Source organism: Anastrepha ludens, chromosome 5 (genome assembly GCF_028408465.1).
Source record: "Anastrepha ludens isolate Willacy chromosome 5, idAnaLude1.1, whole genome shotgun sequence".
In the NCBI taxonomy this organism is placed as follows: domain Eukaryota; kingdom Metazoa; phylum Arthropoda; class Insecta; order Diptera; family Tephritidae; genus Anastrepha; species Anastrepha ludens.
Window position 1 is genome coordinate 84,505,426 of NC_071501.1, and position 20,977 is coordinate 84,526,402.

The window sequence follows — 20,977 nt, forward strand, 5'->3', positions numbered from 1 at the left end:
AAGCTTAATAACGGTAACAAATGTAAACAAACAAACTGATTTGATCAAAGCAGAGTTCGTACTAAAAACTTTACTTAACATATATATAAGGTTCACATTTGTGCTATTAATCTGCCCATGGCTGTAATTGGTGGCGTAAGACTAGTAAAGTATAAGAAATGTACAGTTATTTATATTAACAATTTTGAAGTATTATATAATATATTATTATACACCCTTTTTCGATTTTCATGTGTGCACCAGTTTTGTGCTCCGGTACTTTTGATGAGAAAATCGTTGAAAAGTTTTCACACTGTGGCACATAGTATGGAGGAATAAGGAACTAGTTGGATAAAATGACTGAGTGTGTTCGCCAAAGGTGTTGGATGTGTGTGCTCTGATATTTTTTCAAATAATTTTCTTTATCATTTGATTGCATGCTGAAGAAGGACACCTACGGACTAATTAATAAATATTTTGAAGCAAAAAGAACTGAGGCATGGAGAACAGTGCAACACCGTTATGCAAGCTTAAATACAACTGGCAATAAACCCAACTATCAAGCCATATGCCGTACCAAGAACATCACTGCCTTCATTGGACTTCGCATTGGACACACATTCGGTACACATTCCCACATTTTAAATGGTAAGAGGCCACCTCCCTGCACCCCTACTCCCCTACTGCACCCCGTCAACATTAACAGTTAAAAACCTTTTGGACGACTGCACGCATTTTATGAATCTCAGGAATACAAGTTTCAACAACCATCTTCCATCGAAAATACTAAAGACTCCTTCTCAGGAAAACATTGAAAAAATGACAGATTACTTAATTAGAGCGGATCTGAGAAAGTTGATTTAAACCATAAGTCTCTTTACTTAAATATTTATGTAAATATTCTTCCGTATATCCTATAAATTTACCTCTCACATAACTTAATTTCTTTATTAATCCACGTATCAATAGTGCCTAATAATCTTTTCCAGAAAATGAACTCTCTAATAGCTTAACTTTCCTAGTAAAAAAATAATCTTATTAGAGCAGTGTGCTGGTAGCTAGTGTTCCTTTTTTTTGTAAAATAATAATTTATTATTATATAAATAAATACATTTTCCTTATTATTGCTATAAATGTAATAATGCAAAAAAAAAATTATTGAGATAGCTGTAGAATTTTACTATAAATTATTTGCTAAAATGTAATTTACGCAATTTATAAGTTTAATATTGCCGTGTGTGAGTGGTAATAAGGTTAAAAGCACGCAACCCAAAAATCCAACGTGCTAAGTACAACAATTTCCTCCACACTGTATGCGTAGATATCCTACCATCAGATGTCGAGTTTATGCTTAGCGAGAGCAAACATTTTCTCTGCATAGTCTGCTCTACTACTCATCGGAATTTAATACGATCGCCTACGCCACCCAGCGATTAGTAAACTAAGTTCTCTGTAGGAGTCGCACACACCGCCAATCCAATTTCTTCTATTCCAACAAAATCAAAACCTCTTGCGATGCCGATTAAAACAACAACTGATTTCAATAATAAGCAACAACTATCTCTGTAATATACGTGTACTCATATTTCGATTGTTTCTCTTCGTGCTGAGAATTCCCGCTTGATTAACTTACTCTTAACACAAATCTGCAGAAAAAAATGGATAGCATGCACGAAGTTCTTATATCCTTCCCCCAAAGTCTCGCTAAAAAGATTAATCGATGCTCATCTCACTGTGGAGGTGTATGACCTGTATGCCTTTGCCAAACCATCTGTTGCCAATTGGATAGTGCTAACACATCCAAACACAAATTAATTGCAGCTACTCGCCCGTCATCACCACATATCACTGACGCTGCTCTTTTTTCATCCGTTATCGCTTCCCATCTTTTTACTACTTTTCCCCCTTTAAAGTTCAGGCATTGCTACTGCTGCTTTTAGTATTTTAAACTATACTAACACTTATGCTGCTGCTGCTGTGTTAAGAGAGGCCAAGTTAGCGGCAAAGCCTTTAAGCAGATCATCAACAACTGGTGTTAGTCTAACGAGCGCCCATTTTCGCACCCACACCTTCTCTCAGTTATGCTGCTGCTGCCGCTACTAATATCAACTGCGCTCACTCTCACTGCGTTACTAACTTATGCTGATGCTGTTGCTGCTCTCACCAACCTGTCGATTGCGGGAGTGAATCTAAGCACTCTTTCAGTACTTCGCGATCAAATGAATGCTCAAACTCCAACAACTATACAAGGGCGAGGGCGTATAAATAATAAATTATCACGGGACTTTGTGATTGGTTTAAATTCTATTGTATTACTGAGCTAACACAAATGTAGTAGCTACGAATAAGTGGTTACATCTTGCGTCCTTTAAACCTTCTGTTATTTAGGACATTATTTCTTATGTTGCTAAAAATTTGAATATTGATAAAAATCAAATTTTATATTTTAAACTCATAGAAAAAATAGTTAAAAAAAATTAATTTTAAATTTAGATACATAATGGATGAATTCTACAGAAACGGACAGGTCACTATTTACTGGATACCAGGACACAATGGAATAGAAGGTATTGAGAGACCCAATGAGCTCGCTAAAGCAGGTATTCTCTTGCCGAGATCAAGTACGTCAGCCATATGCCCCTCACTCTCCTTTCTTAAAACGGAACTGTATGAGGAACTAGCGCTGGAAACGCAATCTATATGGGAACACTAAACCTCGTACAAAATTGTCAAAACTAAGGTAAGTAAATACTTGAAATACGAAAGCTACTAAATTTATTTTATCACTCTCTAGAAAAGATGGCAAAATATTGGTTGGAGTACTGACAGGACACTGTCTCACCCCACACCACGCAGTCAAAATGGGTTTAGTCCATGCGACAAAGGGAACGCTAGGGGTACTTTGGAACACCTACTTTGCCATTGTCTTGCTTTTTGTAGGACACGACAAATGTGCCTAGGATCCGCATATTTTTCACCTTTAAAGACGTGCATTAAGAATTGCACAAAATAAATCTTCAACTCCAAATACATAGTGCAGGCACACAATGGACCCTAGAGGTCTAAGTGAGACCTCTCACCTAAGTGAGAGCTAATCTAGGTTAATAAATTGGTTCTAGTCCATAATACAGTTATAGTTGCTTTTATCCAACTACTGAAGCGGAAGTACTTGAGGTGCAGTACTTACTTCAAATGTGTCTCCAAAGCTTGGCTTTCTTGAAAAGTATGACAATTTGTAAACTCCTATGAAGGTGCATCCATTTTCTGCTGAAACCAGGCAGGAAATAGCAAACCTCTGATTTTATTCTTGCTATAAAAAGGCTACTCTTAAATTAATGCTTTTCACAGACTATATGAAACAGTAGGCCCGTCCATTTGTGGAACAACATCAAGACGCATGGCACAAGTTGAAGGAGGAAATTGTTAGATAATTATTATATTTTTTTGACATACTCGAGACAGATGAAGAATTTATCCAGACGTGGATTCATCACTTTAGATAGACAACTCTTTAATCAGTTGAAAGACCTCAGCACTGCGAAAGTCAGGAATCTTCTAAAGTTTTATTTTAGCAGAGATACGAACAAGTCACAATGAGCTATGAGATCGAATGTGTTCCCTATTGGACAATCGCGGTAATCTACCTTAAATATCTGATGGGTGCGCCTAACTGTAAGTGTCTAATTATGAATGCAGGCACCAAAAAATATAGAGGAACAATCGCCACGGTTCAGATTCTTCAGGGATGTAGTGACAGTCTTACGATCATTGCAGTAGGGAAGTTATTGGGATCAGTAATGAGCTGGTAAGAGGAGGATATTCAAACAAGTTTTACGATTTTGAGCCAATAATGTGGCTTTTGCTAGTAATCTTACAGAATTGTAATTACTGAAAGGACAAAAACAGCGCGTAGTGAATACTGGGGAACAAAAGATAGTCTAAGACAGGCAAATTTATCGGTTTTAAAAATCAGACACTGGGATACAGACAGTCTGCTTCTCATTTTGCTACAACCAATATTCTGTCCACCTATATCTTCTTTGCTAGGTGTTTATCCGAGCTCCTCCTCCTATTTGTGGCGTGTGTCTTGATGTTGTTCCACAAAATAGAGATACCTTCAACTTTAAGTCGACTCCGAACGGCAGATATTTTGTATGACGATCTTTTTCATAGTATAAAAAAACTCGGAGGTTTGCCATTGCCTGCCGAGGGTCGACCGCTATGAGAAAAAAAGTTTTCTATCATTTTGCTGTGTCACGCACGAAGAATCGATCCTACGCATTCCCGAATGGTAGTCACTCACCAGCCTATTCGGCTACGGCAGCTGCCAGGTGGTGATAATCGCACAAGTCCACTGTGGATATTGGACACATAACGAAGCGAATGACAGTCAAACCCAAACTCACTTACCCACGGCTATGCTTTTCCGATCGGCCTTAGCCTCTTCCGTTTAAAACCAGTCGCTTCTTAATATACACAACTAACAGCATTTTACTACGTTTATAAAGGGTGTTTTTTTAGAGGTTAGGTTTTCAAGTTGGCACTACTATTTTCGTAGATGGTCTTTTTGACAGCTGTCACTTGATTTATGCTCAGTTTGGTTTGCCATTTCATAATGAATAGACTTACACCTGAACAACGTTTGCAAATCGTGCAAATTTGGGCCCAAAACGAGATGGCCACCGATCCCGATTTTCACAAGAAAATTTTGTTCAGCGATGAAGCTCACTTTTGGTTGAATGGGTATGTCAATAAGCAAAATTGTCGCATTTGGAGTGAATATAATCCACAAGCCATTGCTGCGACGCCGTTACATCCTCAAAAAGTCACTGTTTGGCGTGCTCTATGGGCAGAAGGAATCATTGGTCCATATTTCTTTAAAAATGAAGCCGGCCATAATGTTACAGTCAATGGAGAGCGCTATAGAGCCATGATTAATGACTTTTTCGTGCCTGAATTGGACGATGTTGATGTGGACGACCTTTGGTTCCAACAAGACGGCGCTACATGCCATACAGCCAACGCAACAATCGATTTATTGAAGGAAACTTTTGGTGAGCGCATTATCTCGTGGACCTGTGGCGTGGCCTCCAAGATCGTGCGATATAACACCGCTGGACTATTTCTTGTGGGGCTATGTGAAGTCGCTTGTCTACCCAGATAAGCCCGAGACGATTGACGTCTTGGAAGAGAATATTCGGCGCGTTATTGTTGACATACGGCCCCAATTGCTGCAAAAAGTGGTCGAAAATTGGGCCTCTCGGCTGGAATTTATTCGAGCCAGCCGCGGCGGCCACTTGCCCGAAATCATTTTTAAAACATAATGGCAAACCCTTATCTTTATAATAAAGCTAAATTCTTGGCCATAACATTAAATTATATACGTTTTATTTCATCTTGAAAACCTAACCTCTTAAAAAAAACACCCTTTATTTATTCATAAATTTTGCGCCGAAAAAATTCTCAGCGGCGAAATTGGCATTCACCATTTCTTGGGCCAGTAAGCATTCCAGCGATTTTTTTTTACTTCATTTTCGATTGCTTTATAAATCTCGAACGCTTCACAGACTTTGGAATTCAAGCACGGTTTGGCTGCTATGTAGAGCTTTCGCTTTTTTGCTGAATTTCTTTCTTATATTTTATATTTTTTACAATGGAGCACCGCCAATTCCATTTTTTTTAACCCTTTTCACTTATTTATTTATATTCAACGGTGCAGGGCATGGAATTTATTGAACGAAACAATTAAGTTTGCGATGAATCTACCTACATACATACATACATAGGTATACCGTAAAGGAATGCAAAAACAGGAGGAAAAGAAAAAAGTTCAATTTAAGCGCAAGAAGTTTAAAAAATAGAGAAAAGAAGGCTGTGCAAAAGGTCCGAGCCAGGTAAGAGAGAATAATTTAATTTGCTGCAAAGCTGGCATCCATTGCCACCAGCTACCCAAATGTGCACTTTGCTGGGGCCCCAAGCTAACACACACACACACGCACACTCACTCAAACGTATACACACTCAATTTACTAGTAGTAGTGTTATGGAGCTCACCTTTTAGCCTGAAGCTTCGCTCACCACAACCGCAACGCTTCGAAATCGTACACGGCAAGTGAAGCTGGGTAGCAACTTCGGTGCGCTCTTTAGTTCGTTCTACCCAGCGCCAGAGTGGCAGCGCAATATAAATGTATGTAAATCATATCGCCTTTAGTTAGCTGCACTAAGTAACTTAATCCGTTTGCGCTATTAGAGCGCAATTGTAGTCAAGCCCAGCCAAGCCAAGCCAAGCCAAGCAAAGGCAAGCCAAGTCAAGTCAAGCCATTTGGAGGTTACTGTTTGTGCTTAGGTGACCGTATATTTATGCGCATATGCACATACATACAAACTTATACTTATATATGTTTATGTTAATTTATGTGTCTGTGTATGTGTGGGAACGTGGCTATTTGTTTGCTTGAGATTTACATCATATTAAGATAGATGTTTCATGTAGGTGGAGTTAAGGAGCGCACATACGATACACATACATATGCACATACAAGTGTGTGTGTGTAGACGTCTCCAGAGTAGCCCGCAGCGGAGTATATAAGTGTGTGGGGCAACATTATTATCCAGTGATAAATTTCATGCAATAAAGAAGACATTACTTTAATGCCGTCAAGCGATGGTCTCCGTTTCCAGCGTTGACTATGCTCATATGTACATATGTGTGTGTGTGTGCATGTATGAATATGTGGAGCAGATGAATAGCCGCTGGCCGCGTTCAAATCAAATATTAGTATGCTTGTGTGGGGTTTTTTATGTCTACACTCATATAGTTTTAGCTGTTTTTATGTTTGCCCCGCAAGCTTTATTGCCAAGTTTTTAACTTCCTGTTTGTTGGCTCGGTCTGCTTGACTTGACGTTTAATATTTAAGTGCAGGTTTGTAGACAAGTGCATATGTGTGGATTTATGCATGTATGCTTATACGGGCGTATGCATGTAAGTGTGTATGTAAGCTAAGAAGTTTAAATAATAAAATACTTCCGTTTTTTCGATTTATGCTTCGTGCATAATTGAATTATTTTACACCTCAGACATTTAGTGTTGAACACGAAAACGAGTATGGCTTTCTAGTTTACAGTAATCCAAGGTTTATACAGGGTGGGCCATATAGCGTTTGCTTTTTGAACCACCTATTTTTTTGAGAATGGTAACACAAATGACATGTCAAATGTGTTCATAATTTACTTAAAGGTTTGACATTTACGAAATGGGACGCTATACGCTTGAACAAAGTTGGGAAATATTAAAAACCTATTTCCAGAGTGGTGAGTCTTCTTCTTCTTTTCTGATTTTCACATCCGTGGCTACGCCAATAAGCAAAATTGTCTGATTTGGGCCTGAGAAAATCCACACGTTACTGCAGAGAAGCAAATGCATCCACAATGAGTCACTGTTTGGTGCGGTTTTTGGTCTGGCGGCATCATCGGGCCATTTATTTTCGAAAATGAGCGAGGAGCCGCGGTTACAGTAAATGGCGAGCGTTACCGTGACATGCTCAACGAGTTGTTTCCAAAAATTGAAGAAGATGACATGGACGACATTTGGTTTCAACAGGACGGTGCAACTTGTCACCCTGCCTAAGTTACACTCGAACTTTTGGCTACCGTTTTTGAAAACCGAATAATCAGCCGAAATTTCGATATCAATTGGCCGCCTCGGAGCTGTGATTTAAGCCCGTTGGACTATTTTTTGTGGGGAGCCGTTAAGGACAAATGCTATGCGAACCATCTAGAGACGATTGATGCTTTAAAACACGAAATTGAAGTTGCCATTCATGGAATTGGAGCCCAAACAATCGAAACGGTGCTTAAAAATTTGGTTGATCGAATGGCCTACTGTAAAGCCAGTCGTGGTAGTCATTTGAACGATATTATTTTTCATTCATAAATGACAATGTACAATCTTCAAAATAAAAAAAAAACAGTTTCAAAAAATATTGATTAGTTTTTTTTTTTTTTAAGCCGATTCAAAAAGCAAATTTTACATGGCCCACCCTATATTCTCAATAGGTAAATAATTGGGTGACCAATAGTGGTATGGAAATCTGGTGCCCTACTAATGTAACATACAGGTCAATCCATAAGTTCGTGCGTATTTTACCCATAATATCACTTTTGTACGATTTTTGCATACAAAAAACTATTCGCGGAATATAACGGAACTATTTATATTTTCTTTGATATATTGTGCATTCAACAACTGATTTTAATAGCGAATAGAACCTCGTGTTGTTAAAAAATAAAATGGAATCTGCGAACGCGTATAAGGGGCATATTTTGTATTTTTTTTTATAAAAGTGGTAAAAATGCAACAACTGCTGCTGCAGAATTAAACACTGTTCACGGAGAGGATACCGTGAGTGTAAGGACTGCGCAAAAGTGGTTTTCAAAATTCCGAAGTGGTAACTGGGACGTGGAGGATGCCCACACGAAAAATAGTCGCACGGGAGATTGGTTTATCTTCAAACACCTTCGGAATTTCACTTGTACTGAGTCGTCCAAACAGATTGGCGACAGATTTACGTAAATCCAGCTTGTATGGCATTTTGAATAGCAACTTTCGCGTAATAGTTAGTGGTTGATGAGCTGACTTCAGCATTTCAACAAGCTGCGAAAGCAGCATGCCCTCAGAGAATGAGAAGAGGGAGACCGAAACCTCCATCGTGGTCCACTGATATAGCAAACCTTGGAAGGGAATGCAGAACTATGTATAACAAAGCGAGGAGAACCAACTCGTGGCGCAAATACAAAGTATGCCCGCGTAGATTTAAGTATGCCATAAGGGCAGCAAAAACGGCGTCTTGGAGAGACTTCTGTCAAAAGATAGAAAGTGTTTCGGAGACAAGTAGACTCCGGAAAGCAGTATCAATAAGTCCCAGTAACCCCAGCTACCTCATAAAAGAGAATGGCAATTGGACAAACAGCAGTGAAGAAACACTAGAACTACTAATGCAGACGCACTTTCCAGGTTGTCTCTGCAACGAAGAGAGTCGAACTCACCCTAAAGCTCACTATGAGAATCCCCCAACAGATTTTGTAACGGATGATAACATAAAATTTGCCATTGGCAGTTTCAAATCTTACAAATCACCGGGACCTGATGGAATCATCCCCGCTGATTTGCAACACACCTACACTCGCCTTAATTTTCGAGGCAGCGATACGTCTTAGCTATATCCCCAAGAAATGGGCGGAAATAAAAGTAGTATTCATTCCCAAGGAAGAAAAAACCACACATACGAAACCGAAGATATGCATATCAAAGGAAGGATTAGCGACAAACTATCACCTTCCCAACATGCATACAGCAAAGGCAAATCAGTGGAAACAGCGCTCCATGAGCTAGTTCCCACTGTCGAGAAATCACTTCACTACAAAGAGTATACCCTCGCTGCCAAACACAAAACACCTGCTCTTCAACAAACATTCCTAGGAGGGAAACCACTTAGAGTAACAGAAAGGGCAAAATATCTAGGACTTGTACTAGATAAGAAGCTAAATTGGGGGCTCACACTCGCAGACTGAGCACGCAAAGCTATGACCGCAATGTACTCCTGCGGAAGGCTTATTGGGAAGAAATGGGGATTGGAACCCAGAATGATACATTGGCTCTACACAGCAGTGGTTCGGCCAATTCTCTACTATGGTATTCTAATATGGTGGCATGCGCTTCAGAAGGGTGTGAACATCAAGAAACTTGACAAGTTTCAAAGACTAGCATTTGTTCTGATAACCGGCGCCATGTCAACCACACCGTTGAAAGCATTATATGCGACATTAAACCTCCTTCCGGTAGATCTGCAGGCAATATCTAACGCACGCAGTGCGGCAATAAGGCTGAACACTCTAAATAAGTAGCCAAACACGGATTATGGTCACGGTAAAATCCTGGCTGGCACTTTGGGGCTTCCCGGACTGGTGGACTATGCACTCTCGCCTATACTTGCCATCACATCGTTTTCGAACCTCTTACCCTCAAGGGAAGAAAGGGAACAGGACGATGTGAGACAGGGCGAGTCCATCCATGTATACACAGATGGCTCAAAGGCAGGGTGGGCGGAGGTGTATATTCCGAACATCTGGGGATCTCCTTCAGTTTTCGGCTCCCCTGACCAGTGTAGTGTCTTTCAGGCTGAACTGATAGCAATAATAAAAGTCGCGACACTGATAAAGTGTGAGGCGATATCCGTAAATGATATCTACATTTTCATAGCCAAGCGGCGATAAAATTCCTCACACAACAGTCGACAACCTCCAAGGTAGCCATGAAATGCCGCACTCTCTTAACGAGATGGCTGAGTCATTTCACCTAAAGGTATCATAGGTTCCTGGCCATCGCAACATTGAGTGTAATTGTAGAGCCGATGAACTAGCGAGACTCTGAACTAAATTGACTGATGAGTACATAGATAATGACATAGGGACACCCTTACAAACATGTAAGCTACTCATCTTTGAAGAAATTGTAAAGAAAGCAAACGAAAGATGGCGTAATGAAGCCACCTGCAAAATCGCCCATCAACTGTGGCCGACTCTGAATGTTAACGCACAGAATCTCTGCTAAGCTAAAATAAACCCAGTCTTAGCAGACTGCCTCAGTCATAACGGGGCACTGCCTAATAGGTAGACACGCCCAAAGTATGGGTGTGCAAACACATGACTTCTGTAGAAGTTGTCTAGATGAGGTTTGGGAAGAGACAATCTCGCTCCTACTGTGCCACTGTCCTGCTCTATCGAGACTCAGGTTTACTATTCAGGGTGAACAATTTTTTGATCAGTTGGAAGGTCTGAGTTCTACAGAAATCAGAGATATTTTAAAATTTTTGAAAAGCACACGCTGGTTTTAGGATTGATAGAGACAAGCTCCCCACGCGGCATCACAATGGGCTATGAGCCTGAGTGTGTCCCACAGGACAACCGCTTCAACTTAACCTAACCTAACCTTCGCGTAGTATGAGTTTGAAAGTTAAGTATAAGCACACTTGGGCATGACAAGTGCATGGAGCTACATCTGTGTGTTTCTTTTCGCACTCAAATATATGTCTGAAGTTAGTCTTAATTCTTAGTGGCTTGCTCCATTGTTGCGCTTAACTTTCAATCAGAGAAATGAGAAAAATAAATGGTTTGCTAAAGAAAGCTATGCCTGCACTGATTTATGTATATAAAGCAAAGCAAAAGGTACTGGATTCGCAAGACAAGGCTTCACGCTAAAGAGGTGACGACCGCTGGCATTTAGCGCATGCCGACTTCTTCTACAGCAGCGCCAGTTTCTTCACCTTCTTTTTTTCATTTAATAAAAAAACACAAAATTGTTTTAATTCACAATTTGAATTAAATTGCGTGCGAGTACAATGGAATTATCATCAGAAACAGCAGAAATTACCAGGAACGTTAATTATTCTTTTCTCTCTCACCTGATTACCATTTTTCAGATGAAATTTTATCAGCATTTACGAACACACAGATAGAAATTATTGCCTAATCGCAAAGAAAATTGCTGATTATCGGCGAGCGATAATTGGAAATCTATTTTAATTGAAAAAGTAAACGCGAAATAAAAAATTAAAACCGATGTGTAAAAGAGAAATCATTCAAGGATAATAATGCAGTGCGCCGGCTAACCACAACGACAGAGTGGTGAGGCGCTTGATTGTGACGAAATGCTGCAGGCGAATTGCATTAATTCATCTGATATCAAATCACAAGCGCAAAAAGAAAGAAAGAAAGAAAAAATAAAGACACAAAAAAATGGGCATTGATTAACAATCACAGTGGAAATCTATGTGGACAGGACATTCGATAAAATCGCTTTTGGTGAAAAAATAAAATTGACAGCTGCGCATGCAAAAAGCTTATGACAGGAAAGATAATAGAAATATATTCAAAAAACAAAAAAATAAAAAAAAATAGTCGTTAAATTTTTTCTTAAGGATTGGTGGAGCATCGGCGCATTCAAGTTTGGCCAAAAGCGAAATATGGATATGGAATATTGTGAATAGTGCAGGTTGGGTTGCAGCGAGCAAAGCAATATTTTCCAAATGAGTTTCAAAAGAATTTAATGAATACATTCTTCATTTCTTCATTTAATTTTCCACGCTTTTCATTTTCAGCAAATAATTTCTTTCATTCATTTCTTGTGTGCTTACTTCCTCTTTCGCTGTGCTCGTTCGAGTATTTCTCTCCTTTCGTAGTGGTGTTGCCTGGCAAATACCGCAGATAGAAAATTGTGTTTGTTTTATGCCCAATACGGAAATGACTAGGGACGTTATACTCGTATATAATATAATAAAAATTAACTGTTAAATATTTACAATAGTCAAAGATGGGTAAAATTGCAATTGATGTGAGACCTTTTGTTCGCTTGAAATGGGTTTTATAAGAAGCTTTCCGTAGCTACTGAAAGGCGTCATAAGGTACTTTTTAGTATCTTCAGAAAATAGACAAAATACTTTTTGACCGCTCGAATCCGTTTTTATGAAAAGCTTTTCGTAGCTTTCAAAAGGCGTAAGCAGGTATTTGTTAGTATCCTCAGAAATTTGTGTTCATTGCACTGGTCATAGACAAATACACACCCCGCTGGGCTCGCGCGGAACATTCTCCACTAACATTTCGTCAAGGGAAGGGCGGGTGAGGTGCAGCATTTGGAGATAGGGTCCGGTGAATCTGTTCAGGGATGAATTGAAGCTGAAGCAGTATTCTGCGAGGAGCTTCCCAAGATATTACTTTCAGGTTACCAAGTCAATCAAAGAGGAGGTAGCCATCAAAGAAGCGGTTGATCGGCTGTATACTTTTGTAATTATTGTAAGAGAAGTAAGTGTCTACTGCAACAGTAACACAGCAACTAAGGCAATGGGCGTTAGTAACTGGATGGAAGAGAAGCAGGAGTAGTACTCTGCGAGAAGATTTCCATATATCTAAAATCAAGCTACCGGACCACTGCAGAGTGTTCCAGGCGAAGGTAGCCGCAATGAAGGCAGCAGCTGATTGTGTGACTACTTCAAGGGAAGTAAATATCTACTTCGATAGCCAAGTAGCAATTTAGGTCATGAGTTCGGTGATGGTGCGTTTGTAACTGGTCGGTAAAAGTTTGGCTTATCTTTAGATCGCATAGGAAGTCTTTAATAATATACTCACCTGAATAACTGTGCATAGGGACATTGCTGGATGGATGAGTTAGCTGGGCAGAAAACCTTTGAAGTAGTTTCCGCGTGAAATGAGAGATCTCCTTAACAATCTGTGGTTTGATATTAGAAAGCTGAGCTTTGCGTTAACTCGACGAGCGCCGCGCAAGCAAACTTGCGTTTCCTCTGACTATGGGCGGATGGAAGCCGCTCGATGCAGATTTTAAGTTTCACGTTTTCTTATGCGACTATGTCCGCTAGGTATGCATGTTGTGAGGTTCAGCATTGCTGCGACTCCTGTTTGCTTTGGTTGCATATGAGATGTAGATGAGGCGAATCATCTCAGCGCTTTATCCTTAGCTGTCCTGCTCTCGCAGGCCTGAGATTTAAGCATCGTGACTCCCGCTTCCTTGTTACGCATGCTGATATAGCAGGCCTAGATGGTAACCACCTGATAAATTTGCAGCTTGAGGCAAAACAAATTTTTTTTTTTAAATCACAGCAAAATTTTTCACTCACTCTAAACTTGGACTTTTAAAATTTCATAGGTTTTTAAATGGGATGTTCTATGAAATTATGTACGTAGGTAGATGAAATGGCGGGAGTGCCAGTCTGTCACTCCTCAAGTAGCACTGAAGCGCCGTTTTGATACCATTTTCAGACCTCAAACCGACCGATATCTACAGCTAGCCAGAGCTGTTGATATAATGGAGAAGATTGATGGGACTTAGATTGGCACGTTGCCCCAGACTGTCGAAGAAAGGAGTTCCCAGTGATCTTAATCGTCTAGCTGCCAAACTCGGACATTTACAGAGAAAGTGCTCAATCGCTTCTTCTCTTAAAGGTCCCCACAGCTTCTGCAATGGGGGTTAAATGGTAACCCTAGCTTTTCCGCGTGTGTGGCGATCGTCCAGTGAGCGGTAAACACAGCTTCGAGTTTGGAAATTGAATGGTGAGGAGTCCAAAGGACTTTCTGAGTCCTTCCTATATCGTATAAGGGCCAAAGGGTTTTCGAAATAGCACGTGAAGAAATGGAGCTCCATCTTTTCTGCACTTAGGAGGTCTCTGAGGCCAATTCAGTCCCCTTCTTGGCAAGAAAATCAGCAATTTCATTTCCCTCTATGTTCCTATGCCCTAAAACCCAGATCCGAGTAATGTTACCTGCACACTCAAGAGATTTGATCCCCTATTGTAGGAGCTGACTAGTTTGGATCTGCATCATGGCATCATCAGCACCTTAATCGCGGCTTGACTATTGGAGAAAGTGGTAATATCTCCCTGGCTCCCGCTTTCCCTAAGCATTTTGCATGCCTTATCGCTTAGGTTTTTACTTGGAAAACACTAGCAGCTGAATTGCATACCCTAAATTTTTCTAAAAAATCTGATTAAAAAGTGTGACATTTTGATGAAAATTTGTTAAATTTTTTTGAGTTTGTACAAAATTTAAAACTCAGATTTATGTATTTATTTACAATATAAGAGAATGTTACTATATTTTTATAAAAAATTATTGAAACTAAATAAAAGACGAACAAATTCTCAAGTACGTTTTAAAAATATTCTTAACAGTGCTGGTGGCTTTACAGCTCGTCACTTCTATCATTTCATTACTCGGTTTGAGACGACGGGCTAATATCACCAATACCTTTAATTGCATCCTTAGCTGAAATGGTTAAAGGCCCAAAGCTTAGCGCGGATGAACTAGTGAAAGCAGTACCCGCTAAATTGCAATCCAGGTCGTTGACAAAATTGGCGCAGAAAAACTCGGGAAAAAGGTTTGCCAACTTAGAGGCAGAATTCGAGGAATGACTACTGTGGAAAATATTATTTGGAATTGAGCAAAGCAAAAGTTCCTGGAGTCAATGAAACGCCGGAAATATTTTGGATCCGGTACATTATTGGCTTTGAAGCTTAAAATATATTGGGTTGGAAAATAAGATCGTAGCGCTTTTACCAAAGACTTTTATTTAAACAAAAAAAAAAAAATAATTATATCAATACAACCTCTTCCCACCACTTCTCGTGACCAATTTGTTGACACCGTTCCGCCAAAAATTCGCTGGGTCTGGTGTCCAAGAAGTTGTTGAGTCAGTTTTTAAGGACCTCTTTGTTATCGAAGGTAACGCCCTTCATATGGTTTGGCAGTGAGCGGAAAAAATGGTAATCGGTCAGTGCAAGGTCCGGAGAATATGGCGGATGCTGAAAAACCTCCTATTCGAGCTCTTTAAGTGCGGCTTTGACGACTTTTGCAACATGGAGCCTGACATTGTCGTGAAGGAGTATGGTTTGACCATGTCGATCAGGTCTTTTCAGCTGAATAGCCTCATTCACGCGGTGTAGCTGGGCTATGTAGAGCTCCTTGTTGCCCTTGGCAATCTTTTTTAGCATTTCCCAGTGCACCATGACCCCCAGCCCCACCAAACATATATCATGATCTTCTTTAGATGAAGGCCCGGCTGGACTCTCGGCTTTGTCGTATCTCTTGGAGCCCTTTCTTTGCTTCATATTGATATATATCTCCCATGATGGTTCGGTACAAAAAACATTGTTCATGATCGCGTGTTGCTCGATGGCGGAAGAAATGCTGCTTTGAAGGCAACTCGCTTTGCTTTTTCTCGTTGAGCTCGTGAGGCACCCAGGCTCCCAATTTCGCCTTAAATCTCACTGAATGAAGGTGATTGGGAATCATTTTATGATCGCAGTTCATTTTTCCTGCCAATTCACGACTGGTTTGGCGACCGTTCGCCTACATAAGTGAGTTGAGCCATTCTTCATCGAATTCAGAAAGTCTTCCGCTGCGGGACGTATCATCGACGTCAAAGTCACCATTTTTGAACTTTGCAAACCATATCCGTGCTGTGGGCTCGCCTATGATAACTTCTCCATACACGTCACAAACGTCTCGGGCAGCTTCGGCAGCTTTTTGACCCCGATGAAAAGCAAAGAAGAGCAGGTGGCGAAAATGTTCATTTTTGTCTCCCGGGTGCTCCATTTCTATGCCACAAAACTAATAAAAGTTTAAATAATTCAAAAATACGATTTACATAGTTTTATAGGGCAGAAAGAGTTGTGTCGCATCAATAATTACTCTCAGCCAAACACCCAGTAAATCGTTGCAAAATACAGGGTGGCTGATGAATTTTGCTACATTAAGAAACTCAAATAACCTTTTTTTAGTGTATGGAATTTATTTATTTTTTTTCAAGTTGAAGGTCATTAAATTTTATTAAATGTAGCTTAACCAGTTTTAAAAATAATTGAATTTAAATGCCCCCCATGCTCGTTGACCTAAGTGCGGCATCTTAGTAAAAAGTTGTTCATTGCTGCTTTGAGAGTTGCGACAGGAATAGCCGCAATTGTTGCCCGAATGGATTGTTTTAGTTCATCCAAATTTGTTGGCTTTGTTTTATAAACTTCTTGTTTACATAAACCCCACAAGAAAAAGTCAGGTGCAGTAAGGTCAGGCGACCTGGGGGGCCAACGAAATTCGGAGTTTCTTGAAATCAGTTTATTGGGAAATTTTCGTCGCAACTTTGTCATAACAGTCTGGGCTATGTGAGACGTTGCCCCATCTTGTTGAAACCACACAGAGTTGAAAGGAATTCTCTTTCGGCGTAGTTCTGGATAGAAAAATTCTTTCAGCATTTTCAAATAACGGTCTCCAGTAACCGTAAAGGTGTGACCATTTTCTTCAAAAAAATAAGGCCCGACAATACAGCGTGAAGAAACCGCACACCACACTGTCACGCGAAGAGGATGCAATTCCGTCTCGTGGAGTATCTGTGGGTTAGAAGTACTCCATATTCGACAATTTTGTTTCTTCACATTGCCGTTTAAATCGAAATGGGCCTCATCAGGCATGAAAAGGCAGTTTAACATGTTTTGGTCTTCTTCCACCATTTGCAGGATCTTCTGGCAAAATTCCAAGCGAATCGGCAAGTCTGTTGCATTCAGTTTGTTAACCATTTGAATTTTGTAGGGAACTAAGTCTAAATCTTTGTGCATTATTGTTTGCAAAGACTGTCGGCTGACACCAAGTTGAGCAGATAAGCTTCTTGTTGAAACCCTTGGATTGCTTTGTATAGCTGCAGCTACAGCAGCGATCGTTTCCTCCGTCCGAACTGGTGGGTTTCGATGGTAAGGCCTTCTTGCGACTGTCCCTTGCTCAGCAAAATTATTCACCAGTCTCATTATGGTCCATCTGCTCGGGGGATCGCCGCCAAACATCCGCCTGTACTCTCTCTGTACCAAAACTACGGACTCCAGTGCGTGATAGCGGCGGACTATCCAAATTCTTGTTTGCGTGTCCCAGTTATCCATTTTAATAAATTTTAAAGATCAATCTGCAAATTAAAACAAAAGTGGAACAGATAACTTAAAAAGAAAAAAGTTATTCAATTTTTTTTTGGTAGCGACTTTCATCAGCCACCCTGTACAAGAAAATACAAAACGCTATGAACTTATTCCCCAACCCAATGATTTCGGTACAGAAATTTGTTTAAACTGTTAAACTCTTTCAGAAAGTTCTTCGAAATTTAAGAAGTTGCGTGGAGTCACCAGATTTTTTATACAAATTGCAAAATTTGTTTTTTAACTTCTTTAGATACTTCAAACGCTTGGTAAACCACGCTAGTTTATAGACTCTCTTTTCAAGCGCCTTAACCTCACTCAATAATTTCGTTTGCATATTCTGATAGGCCCACGAGTGTACTGAATCTGCGCAATGTTGTTCTACAAAAAAAAAAAAACAGCAAATAAGTGCATTGGGTATAAAAAAAGGCGTCGTTACCTGCGAACTAAAATTACTTAACTGTTCTTTACCTATTGTTAATTTTATGAAATATGCAAAAAGATTGCACCATGCAACATATTTGTGCATGCAACATACCCATTTGCTGCTGTTTGAGTAATATCGCAAATATATGGCGGTGCAATAAAATTTTACTTACTTCCACAAAAAAAGAGGGGGAAGAACAGAAAACAACACTGCACTTGAGACGGTGCAGGCGGGCAATGTTGCCGTTTGAGTTGATACAAAGTAAGACATAAATTCGTGTGTGCTTATGTACAGCTGCGCAAAAGGCTGCTGCGCTATCACTTGGCGACTAGACACACGATGCTGACTGCTGGCACGCCAACCAGCTGCTGCAATTTTACACGTGCTGCTGCATGCAGCGTTCATTTATGTTTCATAATGATTACACGCCACGCCGCTGGCAGGCAGATGAAAGGAAGCTGCTGCTGCCTGTTGGTGTTGTTATTATTTTTCCACTACATGCAGTCTTTGTTGCTACTTACGGAAATGCCTGTATGTATGTACTTAAACTGCCAGCACTGCTATTAATTCAAGCCGTGGGTGGGGCACAGGTGCGCAAGTGAAGCAAAATGAAGTTAACGAAGATGCAGCATAAAGTCCATAAAGTCAAAATGCAAAGTGAATGCAAACACATATACATATGCACTGGCGTGTGGGTATGTACACCTATGTGTGTGTGTGTATGCAGTGCTGGAATGCGGTACAACAGTGTGCTCGCCTAAGTGGAGTTGTCAGCGCAATTTGCAGTTGCTGGAAGTCGCGTAAGCGGCGAGGAAGTGCGGAGCATTGAGTGAGACGAGTGTTGCGTAGCGTTGGTAGACCTTGAAGATGCGCTGCTTCTTCGCGTGTATGTGAAATACCCACAAGTACTTGTTATGACCGCAAGTACATGCATTTTTCACTCGCCCAACGACTGTGTCGCTGATGTTGCACATTCATTTGCATATTTCTGTAAAACATTTCACAAAGTGCAGTTGTTTGAAATGCGAGTATGTGCGTCAGCGTGAGCGGAAATGCAGAAGAAGTTTCAGCTGGCGACATTCAAGCACATACCCATACATAGAAACGTAACTATTTGCAGCTGCAGCTAAGGGCGTGTGCATGATTGTGGCGTACTTGTGTGTGTAACTTTTGTATCTGAGATCAGATCATAGCAGTGCATTTGTTATAGCGATGACATGCTGGAAATAATGGTTTTATTATTGTTATTAGGTTTGCTGTTTTAAAAGAGAGAAAATTTAACCTCTTTTCAACATTGCTTTGTGAATTTTTTCTTAGCTGAGTGCACGAATCAGCCATAGGCATATACATACACACAGGCTCACTAGGGGTCAATAGCCTTTGCGTTATATAAAGTGATACACATATTTTCGATATGGCAGTCAAAAAGTGGTTCATTTGCAGGCTTGAGTATAAGAAGAAATAAATTGAAAAAAATTTAATAATTTTGAGATTTGTTCAACGTTGAAAATTTTGAAATTTTTTTGTTGAAATATCGTTTGACTCCTTTTAACATATTTTTTTAGTACAAAATTTATAATATAAAAAAACAAAAAAAAATTGTTTTATAAAAAAATTCTTAAAAATTTTTGCGAAAAATGTTCTTTTTTTATAATTTTTGCAAAGCATTCTCATTCAAAATCTTTTTGACGTGATAACGTCTTATAATTCGATTTAACAGGCTGCACGTACGAAAAAATGTGTCGTTACTTTGCTCATTAGTGTTACCTTGAATGAACTGCAAGCGAAAGCGCGGAACGAACGACAAAGCAAACAAAGCAAACGAACGGCAACGTTCGACATCTTGCTCTCTCCTATTTAAGTGAGCGTATATATGTATGTATATGCGCATTTGTATATAAATTCACATATTTGTATTTGCATGTGCCTTCTTCCTGTGTGCATGGTAATGAACCATTTCTCTGTTGAGAATAGGACGATGATAGAAAAAGTAGGAAATGAAAGGGGGTGTTTCGAGTGTAAAGTGTCTTGAAAAAGGCAAATCGATGATGGTGCCTCTTAGTGTTGTTGACTTATTAACGTCTGATGCACAATCGAAATTGAAGATATCTTTCATGAATTTGATAAATGTTTCGTCATTTTTCACGTTTGTGTAAATGCAACTTGACCTGTTCCATTGCAATTCCATTTACCTCCTCCTCTATATCCATACAAAAGATCTATCAAACAAATAAAATTAAAATTTTCTTTTGAAAAATAAATACAACCATTTCATCAATATTTTCTTATGACGTTGTCACGTTAAACTATCGTCAGTAAACCGACTTTACAGACAACCTCTTTTTTATTTTTCTGATTAAGTGACATTAAACACATACGAACTCGTATATTAGGCCTGTTTGTAGTCAATTGTGCCAAAAATTCGTTCATTTGCAGGCTCGAGTATAAAAACAAGTAAGCCCGAAAAAATTTTGAAAAAATTTTTATAATTTTGATTAATTTATTCAAAGTTGATAATTTTGGAAAATGTTTCTTTTGACTAAAATGCCGCTAGGTTACTTTTAACATATTTTTTGTTTGTGTAAAATTTATTTAAAAATAATTTTTTATAAACAAATTTTATATGTATATTTCTTACATATTTTTCGTAAAATTTTCTTCATTAATCATTTTTGAAAAACATTTCAATTCAAATTTTTGGCCTTAGTTCATTTCCAGGCTTGACTATGAAAAGAAGTAGACTGAAAAAAAGTTGAACAAAATTTGATAATTTTTAGACTTACTCAACGTTGAGAATTTTAGAAAAAACTAATTTTTTAAATTGAAATATAATATATTATGTTATAGCTATCATATTGTTTGAGACGCATTTCACTAATCAAACTTCTTTTAAAATCAAAAACTTTGAAACTTACCACACTATTCACCCAAGCAACAGTGCATGAGGCGGAAGTGCCGTAATTATTTGAAGCAATATTAAGCACTACGAACAAGAAAATGTCAGCACCAATGAATTCCAAGCCACCACCATCACAATTAATGCTGGAGCAATGAC